The sequence below is a fragment of the Thunnus maccoyii genome, chromosome 21 (genome assembly GCF_910596095.1).
Source record: "Thunnus maccoyii chromosome 21, fThuMac1.1, whole genome shotgun sequence".
NCBI classification, from domain to species: domain Eukaryota; kingdom Metazoa; phylum Chordata; class Actinopteri; order Scombriformes; family Scombridae; genus Thunnus; species Thunnus maccoyii.
In genome coordinates this window covers 19,945,241-19,954,995 of record NC_056553.1, presented here as the reverse complement: position 1 = coordinate 19,954,995, position 9,755 = coordinate 19,945,241, and the positions used below count along the sequence as shown (strand labels likewise).

Here is a 9,755-nt window from a genome sequence, read left to right as displayed (position 1 = left end):
CACCTCTTGGCTACTAGTCACTAATAAAAGAAAGTAAAATAAAAAACTACAAAGCTACAACTAGGACTTTTGCAAACCTCTAAGTTAAGTCCTTGTAGTGTGGGAGTGCAAACCTGTTTTTACACAAATACTGTTCACACAGTGATTTATTCAGTGGTGTGGGAGAAATGAACATATATGTTTCCTTAGAAATGATTCACCAGTGTGGGTTGTTTCCTCAGAAAATCACCCTAGGGATGTCTTGTGGTGAACAAGAGAATGACCGACTCAGCAAGAAAAGTGCTTGTTGTGTTTGCTGTTGTCTTTAGAATGATACCAAACTGGTGAAGATGATGTGCCAGAGTCAAAGTCAAATCAAATCAAATCAAAGTCAATTTCCTCTCACCTCCATTCCTGAGGCCAACTGCCAGGTAATGTCCAGGTTTTTCAACAGTGTGCCCATGCCTTATTGTTTGCCAATTTGTGAACAGATTTCAATGAAATATGGTGGATAGATTTGCCATGATCCAAAGAACAATTGGTTCCATTTTGGCAATGATTGAAACCATCAGACTTGTGGTTTTTAAGAACATTTCCATAGTTATAACTATGAAACTATAGGAGGCCACTGCACATTTTTCAGAAATCAGATTTTATTTAAATGAAATGAAATTGTTACATCCCTAGTCTAGGGGAAACCTGGCCATAACATGTTTAGAGCCCCTGCTCTTCCCAGGCCCAAGAATGGTCAACCCGACAACCATCAAAGTTCACTGTAGCAGTTTATTTTGCAGAACGAGGAGAGAACCGAGGCTGCTGCTGCCACCGGCGCCATCGCCTCGAACTGCTCCATCACGATTCCCACCACCTTCATAGCAGACCATCCCTTCCTCTTCTTCATCCGTCATAACTCCACCATGAGTGTTCTCTTTGCCGGCCGATACTGCTCCCCCGAGTGAGCACTACAATTTCAAGACCAGGATTTTGCATGAAAACCTTGAATGGAGACAATGAGACAATGGCACTGGATTTAAAAAAAAAAAAGTGCATAAGGTTTCCATTTTGTTAAAATCTTTTGTGTGCATGCATTTACACAAGTGATCCTGTGTTTATACAAATTGGACTCTTACACTGCTTGCTTTTAATCCATCAACCTCATTTGGATAATGTTTCTGTCTGTCTCTCACTGCTTTGCATTAGGCGCCCTGCCTGGATTCTGCTTATCTGTGATCCATGTCCTACACACTGCTCCCTCATATTCCATTCATCATGTCGTTCACTCATCTGTCACAAAACCAAAAGTGTTGCAATAGTTTCCCAGAATCTGTCATTTGCAGGTGTGTTTGTGCTAAATCCCAAATTTCTATTAAACATTCAGCTTAATATTTCAGAAGATTCCTGTTACTGATGTCAGAGTGCAGGGGGGTTCTGCAAATACCCGGCTTCCATGTGGCTTACTGATTATTTGTACTATAGATGTGAATGTTCCATCCCACTCTATTGCCTCATCTTGAAGGTTACACCTAGAGAGTCTAGTTCATGTATCTTACATGTTACACCCATTTGATAGAAAAAAATTGCACTATCTATTATCTAACAGCATGAGTATACATCTGTAGCCCTGAGATCTCCTCTACCAGCTGTTTCATGCACTGAGTGAACCAAAGAGGATCAGGTGATAAAATCTTCTGAGGCTGTATGTTATGTTTAAACACTGAATTATTATACTCATGAAAGTTCAATTAAATGTACTGTAATTTTTTATCTTACCTTAATGCCTCACATGGATCTGATGAACTGTAGTGCCTGTTTAAAAAATGCCTGAGACATCCTGCACTATGTCTTGAACATACATACAAAGTTCCTGTGTGTGAGGAACGAGAATAGTTTATCTCTCTGAAACTAAACTAAACTAAACTTTTTCAATTCATTCTCTATGTTCATAGAAGCAGAAGCAATGTTCTTTATGAGGGATTTTTTATATATTTCTGACTGTGCCTGAGACATCGAGCACTAATTTTTGCACACACATGCCAAGTTTCGTTCACAGTAACATTACACAATTCAATAGCTTAAGTCTCTTAAACGTTTTCAAGTCATGAACACTATGAATGCAATCCCACCTCCAATCTCAATGTGGGTTGCAATGGCAGAGTGGCACCATTGATTCCACGGGCAGAAGAAGAAGCAAATCAACATTACTTATGAGGTATTTTTATATATTTCTCGAGAGCTGCTCACCCAAATAACTATAGCGGTACTGGTCACTTCAATTTTTTCAGTTCAAAAGGGGATCAATAATGATTATTTAAAGCTGCTATAATCACTATTTCATAATAATAAGAAGAAGAAGATGAAGAAGAAGAAGAAGAAGAAAGTATTAAGCTTGTGATTGAAGATCGAGGGCCTCAAACTTTGTTGAGAAGTTGTCATGAATATTACTTGAAGCTTTTACAATTCTTTGTTTTCTCTTCTGTGACAGGCATGTCTAAGACCAAAGGCCTGCTTTTGTCAAAAGTCGTCCACAAAGCTTTTGTGGAGGTGAATGAGGAGGGAACTGAGGCTGCTGCTGCAACTAGTTTCTATATTGAGTGTCTGTGTTACAGTCGCAATCTAGCCTATTTCATGGCAGACCACCCCTACCTCTTCTTCATCCAACATAACACCTGCAGTGTTCTCTTTGCTGGCCGATACTGCTCCCCTGTGTAAGCACTATGTCCTTTAGAGCAGTGACACTCAACAGGTGGAGGGTTACATTTAACGCAGCTACAGTAAAAGATTTTAGGCTTCAGTAGCAAAAATGTTGAGAATCACTGCTTTAGAGTGTGTACACAGCACCTCTGCCCTGCTCTGCCATAAAACCTAATCTTTACAAACGTAGAGCCTATTATAAAATGTGCATTTCACTCTGTGCTGATCATCTAATTTAAATGAAGTGTCTTCGACATTTAGTGGGCATTCGTGTTTACTGTCGTTTTTTTTTAAAAAAAAACAAACAAACAAAACAAAACTATCTAGTAGAAAGAAATGAAACTGCATGAGTGTCTGTAGCATCTCAACTTCTTGCAAGATTCAACAAGAGAGTGCATGGTATTGTAGGCATGGTATTTCCATCCAGGCTACCTGTGTGTAGTCAGGATCTTGAATTGATTTTGACATTTAAATATCACTGTTAAAGCCTGACTGTTAGTTCCTAAACATATTTGCTGACCTTCTATCCCCATATGAGCCTGTTTGCATGAGATCTACAGGTAAAGTCTATCAGTGGCTCACAGGTCAAGACTCAAAAGCTAGGGCTCTGGCGCACCCTGCTGGAAGAAATTAGACCATCAAGTTCTTAATCCCAATTTAATTAAAGACATTTATACTTGTTTTCATTATTATTATTCCTGTTTTTTCAGTCAATTTTTTTTCCCTTTTAACTCTTTTTGATTTTGTATTTGAGCGCTGTGTAATTTCTAGAGCATCTAAGCTGAAGTGTAATGAGAAATCCTGAATTTTGGATGGAATCATAGCCTCTGTCTGTCTGAATGCTGATGATAACTTCGTCTTTACTGTTCACCAGGTAAAATCAAGGACTTGCTGGTTGAGGGCGTGGTGGACAACATGACCAGGCTGGTGCTGGTCAATGCCATCTACTTCAAAGGCAACTGGAAGAAGCACTTCATGGAGGATCTTACTGTTGATGCTCAGTTTAGAATAAATAAGGTAACACTGCACAAAGACAGCACTTGATGGAGAAACACTGAGGAGCCAATGCAGCTTGATTTGTGAAATGATGTTGCATGATAGTACACAGGCTGTCTGCAATACTACTGCTGGCATGTGTAGGGCAAAAATTGCACTATTAATTATCTAACAGCAAGAGTATACATCTATGGCCCTGAGATCTCCTCTACCAGCTGTTTCATGCACTGAGTGAACCAAAGAGGATCAGGTGATATAATCTTCTGAGGCTGTATGTTATGTTTAAACACTGAATTATTATACTCATAAAAGTTCAATTAAATGTACTGTAATTTTTTATCATATGCAAACACTGAAAATGAAATCAAGGGTATATCAGCGGCCACTGAATACAGATGTTTCGTCTGCTTTAACAAACAAGATCAAGGAAATCCATTTTTTAAATATACTGACTTGTCTGATATGTGTGTAAGAAAAGGAAACTGTTATTCATCTAAAGCACCGTAACGCTTTTTTTGAACGATTTATTGAACGCCATTTTTATATTTTTAAAAAATACGTGCGCACGTGACAGACTCGCATGTCTGTCACGTCACAGTGATTGTGAATTCAGCACCATATGACGTGTTAAAGGCAATCAGACTTGCCGTCAGGATAAGAGTTCACTACTGAGACCATAATCATTATCAGTAAGAGCCACAGACAACGGAGCTCCCAGTAAGTTCTGTACCTGAACACAAGCCAGAGTCAGGAGTCCCAGAAAGGGAAGACGACCTGGCAAATATCATCAATCAGCCGCAAGCAGCCATGGAATTCCCTGATCCTCCTGCCTCTACAACCGAGGCAGAGAGTGAAGACCAGCTCCGGCTGGTCGTGGAGGTGCTGACCGTCAGAGTGCTGAACAAGTGTCAGGCTTACGAGAACCGGACCCTGGAAGAGTGCGTCGCTCGCACCGAACGTCTCATAGACGAAATAATGGCGGGACTCGATATTACTGGAGGCTTCTGTCCGGACCTGAAGACCGCCAAGAAACTCAGCAAATCTATTGTTAAAGACGTGCAGAAGCAGTTGGGCGGTAAACGCCTGCTGGAGTCTGCGACACTAGATGAAGCTGTGGACCAGGTCATCGTCCAGTGTTTGCTGGTCAACATCAGAGAGCACTCCACTCGGCTTGCAAAGAAGGCAGCCTCCCCTGACACCTGGAGTGATGTAGTGAAGCTCTTTGCTATCGCCACAGTTACACTGGCCAGCATGTTTATTTTAGCGGTGCTACTGCTTTAGAGCAGGTCGGGGCTTCACAGTAGCCTCACAGCATCCAGAGAAACACACTCTTGTTGCTGTGAGGAGTTTCTCCCTGTGTCCCACACTTCAAAATCAAAATTAAAATCAAAACAAATCAAATCAAATAATGAAAAAAGACAATTTTACTTTTTGATTTCTGAACCATTTCTTCCTCAATTATTTACCCCCAATTTGTTCCTCTCTGAATCTAAACGTGTTCTTTTTAAGGTCTAGTTTTAAGAAAAGGTGACAAACACCAAAACATGTGTTCAAGTTTGCAAAAGATGGTGTTCTTAAAACTCTTCATACAATCAACAAAATCTCATACAGTCCATAAAAAGACCCTGGGTTTAATCCACACTCCAAATTTGAATATTAAAAATACTTAGTTGTATATTTTTGTCTGAAGCACTTCTTAGAAATCAACAAGATGAAGATTAGATCTGACATGAAAATCATAAGTGTTTCCTTCAGAGCTGATAGTGGATCACCTCTGGAAAAGGGACAGAAATAGTGTGGCACACAATAAAGGTGGAAATTCTAGCCAAAATTAGAAATATAATCATTTCTGAGGTTGTCTCTGACATATGAATCCATTATTTAGCCTGATTATGAATGATTTTGCATTCAATCTTAATTAAAAGCTTGTTTCTCTTACATTTAGTTTACACAGTTTTGTGTGTTAAAAAAAGTGCCAAATGTTTGACACTTTTGAACTATTTTTTCCTTTTCACAACTTGCAATTTGATAGGCCACTATTGAACCACCTACACCCTCCTATTGTTGTGTTTGAGACTCAGAAAACAACCATACTGCTTTGTTGTACCTGTCCTCATGTTTTCTGAACGCCTCAAATACAGGCTATCAGCAGATGCTACAATTCACCCGTGTTCCCTTAACGCCTCACATGGATCAGATGAACTGTAGTGCCTTTTTAAAACGTGCCTGAGACATCCTGCACTATGTCGTGAACATACATACAAAGTTCCTGTGTGTGAGCAATGAGAATAGAGTTTATCTCTCTTAAACTAAACTAAACTAAACTTTTTCAATTCATTCTCTATGTTAGTTCATATCACTACAGATGTAATCCCTCCTCTGACCACAATGTGGGTTGCAATGGCAGTGTCCATATTTTCTGTTGTTGAATCCACATGCAGAAGAAGCAGAAGCAATGTTGTTTATGAGGGATTTTTTATATATTTCTGAACGTTCCTGAGACATCGAGCACTAATTTTTGCACACACATGCCAAGTTTCGTTCACAGTAACATTACACAGTTCAATAGCTTAAGTCTCTTAAACGTTTTCAAATCATAAACACTATGAATGAAATCCCACCTCCAATCTCAATGTGGGTTGCAATGGCAGAGTGGCACCATTGATTCCACGGGCAGAAGAAGCAAATCAACATTATTTATGAGGTAATTTTATATATTTCTCGAGAGCCGCTCACCCAAATAACTATAGCGGTACTGGTCACCTCAACTTTTTCAGTTCAAAAGGGGATCAATAATGATTAGATAAAGCTGCTATAATCACTATTTCAAAATAATAATAATTGTGATGAATATTACTTGAAGCTTTTACAATTCTTTGTTTTCTCCTCTGTGGCAGGCATGTCACCTCTTCGTCATCCGACACCTGCAGTGTTCTCTTTGCTGGCCGATACTGCTCCCCTGTGTAAGCACTATGTCCTTTAGAGCAGTGACACTCAACGGGTGGAGGGTTACATTTAACGCAGCTACAGTAAAAGTTTTTAGGCTGCTTTAGGCTGCTTTAGAGTGTGTACACAGCACCTCTGCCCTGCTCTGCCATAAAACCTAATCTTTACAAACGTAGAGCCTATTATAAAATGTGCATTTCACTCTGTGCTGATCATCTAATTTAAATGAAGTGTCTTAGACATTTAGTGGGCATTTGTGTTTACTGTCGTTTTTTTTTAAAAAAAAAAACAAAAAATTTTGTTTTTTTTTTAAAAACAAAAAAACAAACAAAACAAAACTATCTAGTAGAAAGAAATGAAACTGCATGAGTGTTTGTAGCATCTGAACTTCTTGCAAGATCCAACAAAAGAGTGCATGGTATTGTAGTCAGGATCTTGAATTGATTTTGACATTTAAATATCACTGTTAAAGTCTGACTGTTAGTTCCTAAACATATTTGCTGACCTATCCCCATATGAGCCTGTTTGCATGAGATCTACAGGTAAAGTCTATCAGTGGCTCACAGGTCAAGACTCAAAAGCTAGGGCTCTGGCGCACCCTGCTGGAAGAAATCAGACCATCAAGTTCTTAATCCCAATTTAATTAAAGACATTTATACTTGTTCTCATTATTATTATTCCTGTTTTTTCACAGTCAATTTTATTTCCCTTTTAACTTTTTTTTGATTTTGTATTTGAGCGCTGTGTAATTTCTAGAGCATCTAAGCTAATGAGAAATCCTGAATTTTGGATGGAATCATAGCCTCTGTCTGTCTGAATGCAGATGATAACTTCATCTTTACTGTTCACCAGGTAAAATCAAGGACTTGCTGGTCGAGGGCATGGTGGACAACATGACCAGGCTGGTGCTGGTCAATGCCATCTACTTCAAAGGCAACTGGAATAAGCACTTCATGAAGAATCATACTGTTGATGCTCAGTTTAGAATAAATAAGGTAACACTGCATAAAGACAGCACTTGATGGAGAAACACTGAGGAGCCAATGCAGCTTAATTTGTGAAATGACATTGCATGATAGTACACAGGCTGTCTGCAATACTACTGCTGGCATGTGCAGGGCACTGTGATAGTAGAGCATGACAAAGCTGTGCTGATTTAGGATGGAAATTTAGAGCTTGGAGTTTGAAAGTGATACTTATGGTTTTCATGTTTGTAGTTTGATCTGCCCACACAGCTCAGCAAAGTCAGGTTAAAATGAAATAATTGATGAGCAAACTGAACTGAACATTTTATTAATTGGTCAGTAAAAGATAAAAATAAAACAGGAAGGAATGTAATTGACATACAACAGATAGGGGAGAACGGGGTAAATAGAGTCAGTGGGTAAAATGAGCCACCCCATTTATCTAGGTAATCATAAACAAAAGAAATCATGTGACCACAAATTAAGAAAGAATAGTTCACATTACTCAATCCATCTTGGACTCAAGCACATGGAGAGAGTGGTCAGCAAAACAGAGCAAAAAAAAAAGATTTTTGTCATGCCAAGTGAATTCATCATGTTACTAAAGTTATCAGTCTTGTATCTTAATTTAAAAAAATAAGTTTTGGACATTATTACATGTTAATTCAAGTCAATGTAAGCTACAAAACAAGGTCATAAACTTAGCATAATTGTGGATCTGAGCCACTGTGTGCAACAGTTTTGTCAAAATGGAGGTTGTGGGGTAAAACGTGCCAGTGATGTTGGGGCAAGTTGAGTAAATGGTTCAATTTACCCCCAAAATTATTTTCTGATATTCTAGAGACTAGAGACACTGTTCATGTTTGATCCCTGTTACAAATGCTACAATGTTGATGAATAAATACCTAATTGTTGACTAATGTTAAATTTAAGCCACAAAGAAACATGCTGTACATAAAGACAGGTGACAAATTAAAGGAAAAGCTGACATTAAGTGTCTTAGTAAGGTGTTGGACCACCACATGCTGCCAGAACAGCTTCAATACACTTTGGCATTGATTCTACAGTCTCTGAACTCTTCTGGAGGAATGAACATCATTCTTCAAAAAGATATTTCCTCGTTTGGTGTTTTGATGATGGTGGTGGAGAGCGCTGTCAAACACCTCAGTCCAAAATCTCCCATAGGTGTTCAACTTGGTTGAGATCTGGTGACTGTGAAGGCCATAGCATATGATTCACATCATTTTCATACTCATCAAACCATTCCGTGACCCCTCGTGCCCTCTGGATGGGGACATTGTCATCCTAGAAGAGACCATTCCCATCAGGATGGAAATGTTTCATCATAGGATAAAGCTGATCACTCACAACAACTTTGTATTGATTTGCAGTGACGCTTCCCTCTAAGGGGACAAGTGGACTGAAACCATGCCAGAAAAATGCCCCCCACAGCATAACAGAGCCCCCAGACCCCCTCACAGTATGGGTCAAGCATTCAGACCTGTACCGGTTTTTTCTTTAATTTGTCACCTGTCTGTATACACAAAAGCACATTCTTTCTGTAGTCAACATACAAAGATCACAGTTGAATCTTTACTGAAAATGTTTCGGTAACATGTTGAACAACAAGACACAAACATATGATTTTACTTAAAAGTACAAGTTTTTGTCTTTGTTAAATTGATGGTATTAATAAAAAAAAAAGTTCAAAATTATTTTTAATTTTATAATTAATTTGTTTGATTTTGTGTAATTTTTATATCAGTATATAATGGTAGCACTATTTACCCCATCCCCATGCTCATTCTACCCCTACCTTGGGGTAAGCCATAGGACTAACTTTTTTTGATGGCTCATTGTTCTTAAACCATAATAATTAGATTGTTTTAACTTGTTTTAATTTCCATGGGTACACAACAACCTGAGGTATATATAGTAGCAATTATTTGAAACAAATACACTTTCATTTTGCAGTAAAATCATCATATGTAACAAGTGGCTCATGTTACCCTGTTCTCCCCTACACCTCATGTAAACATCAACTGAGCAATCTACACCGCCAACATTTTCCTTTTTTCTCTCTTGCACAATAAGGATATTTAAATCATCATTTAGTTTGTTTGAGTGATATTGCTTTTCTGTTACTCATTTTTGAAATTGATTTATTTATTGAATGGG

General features: G+C 38.5%; 1 long non-coding RNA gene across 1 annotated transcript; it reads right to left on the bottom strand.

Annotated features, from left to right (window-relative positions):
- Nucleotides 1-426: 426 nt before the first annotated feature.
- Nucleotides 427-1,816, bottom strand: LOC121888567. The gene is made up of 3 exons (XR_006093273.1): nucleotides 1,750-1,816; nucleotides 1,110-1,263; nucleotides 427-975 (listed from the first exon to the last, which is right to left on the bottom strand). It is a non-coding gene; the product is annotated as an uncharacterized LOC121888567 (long non-coding RNA).
- Nucleotides 1,817-9,755: the final 7,939 nt, after the last annotated feature.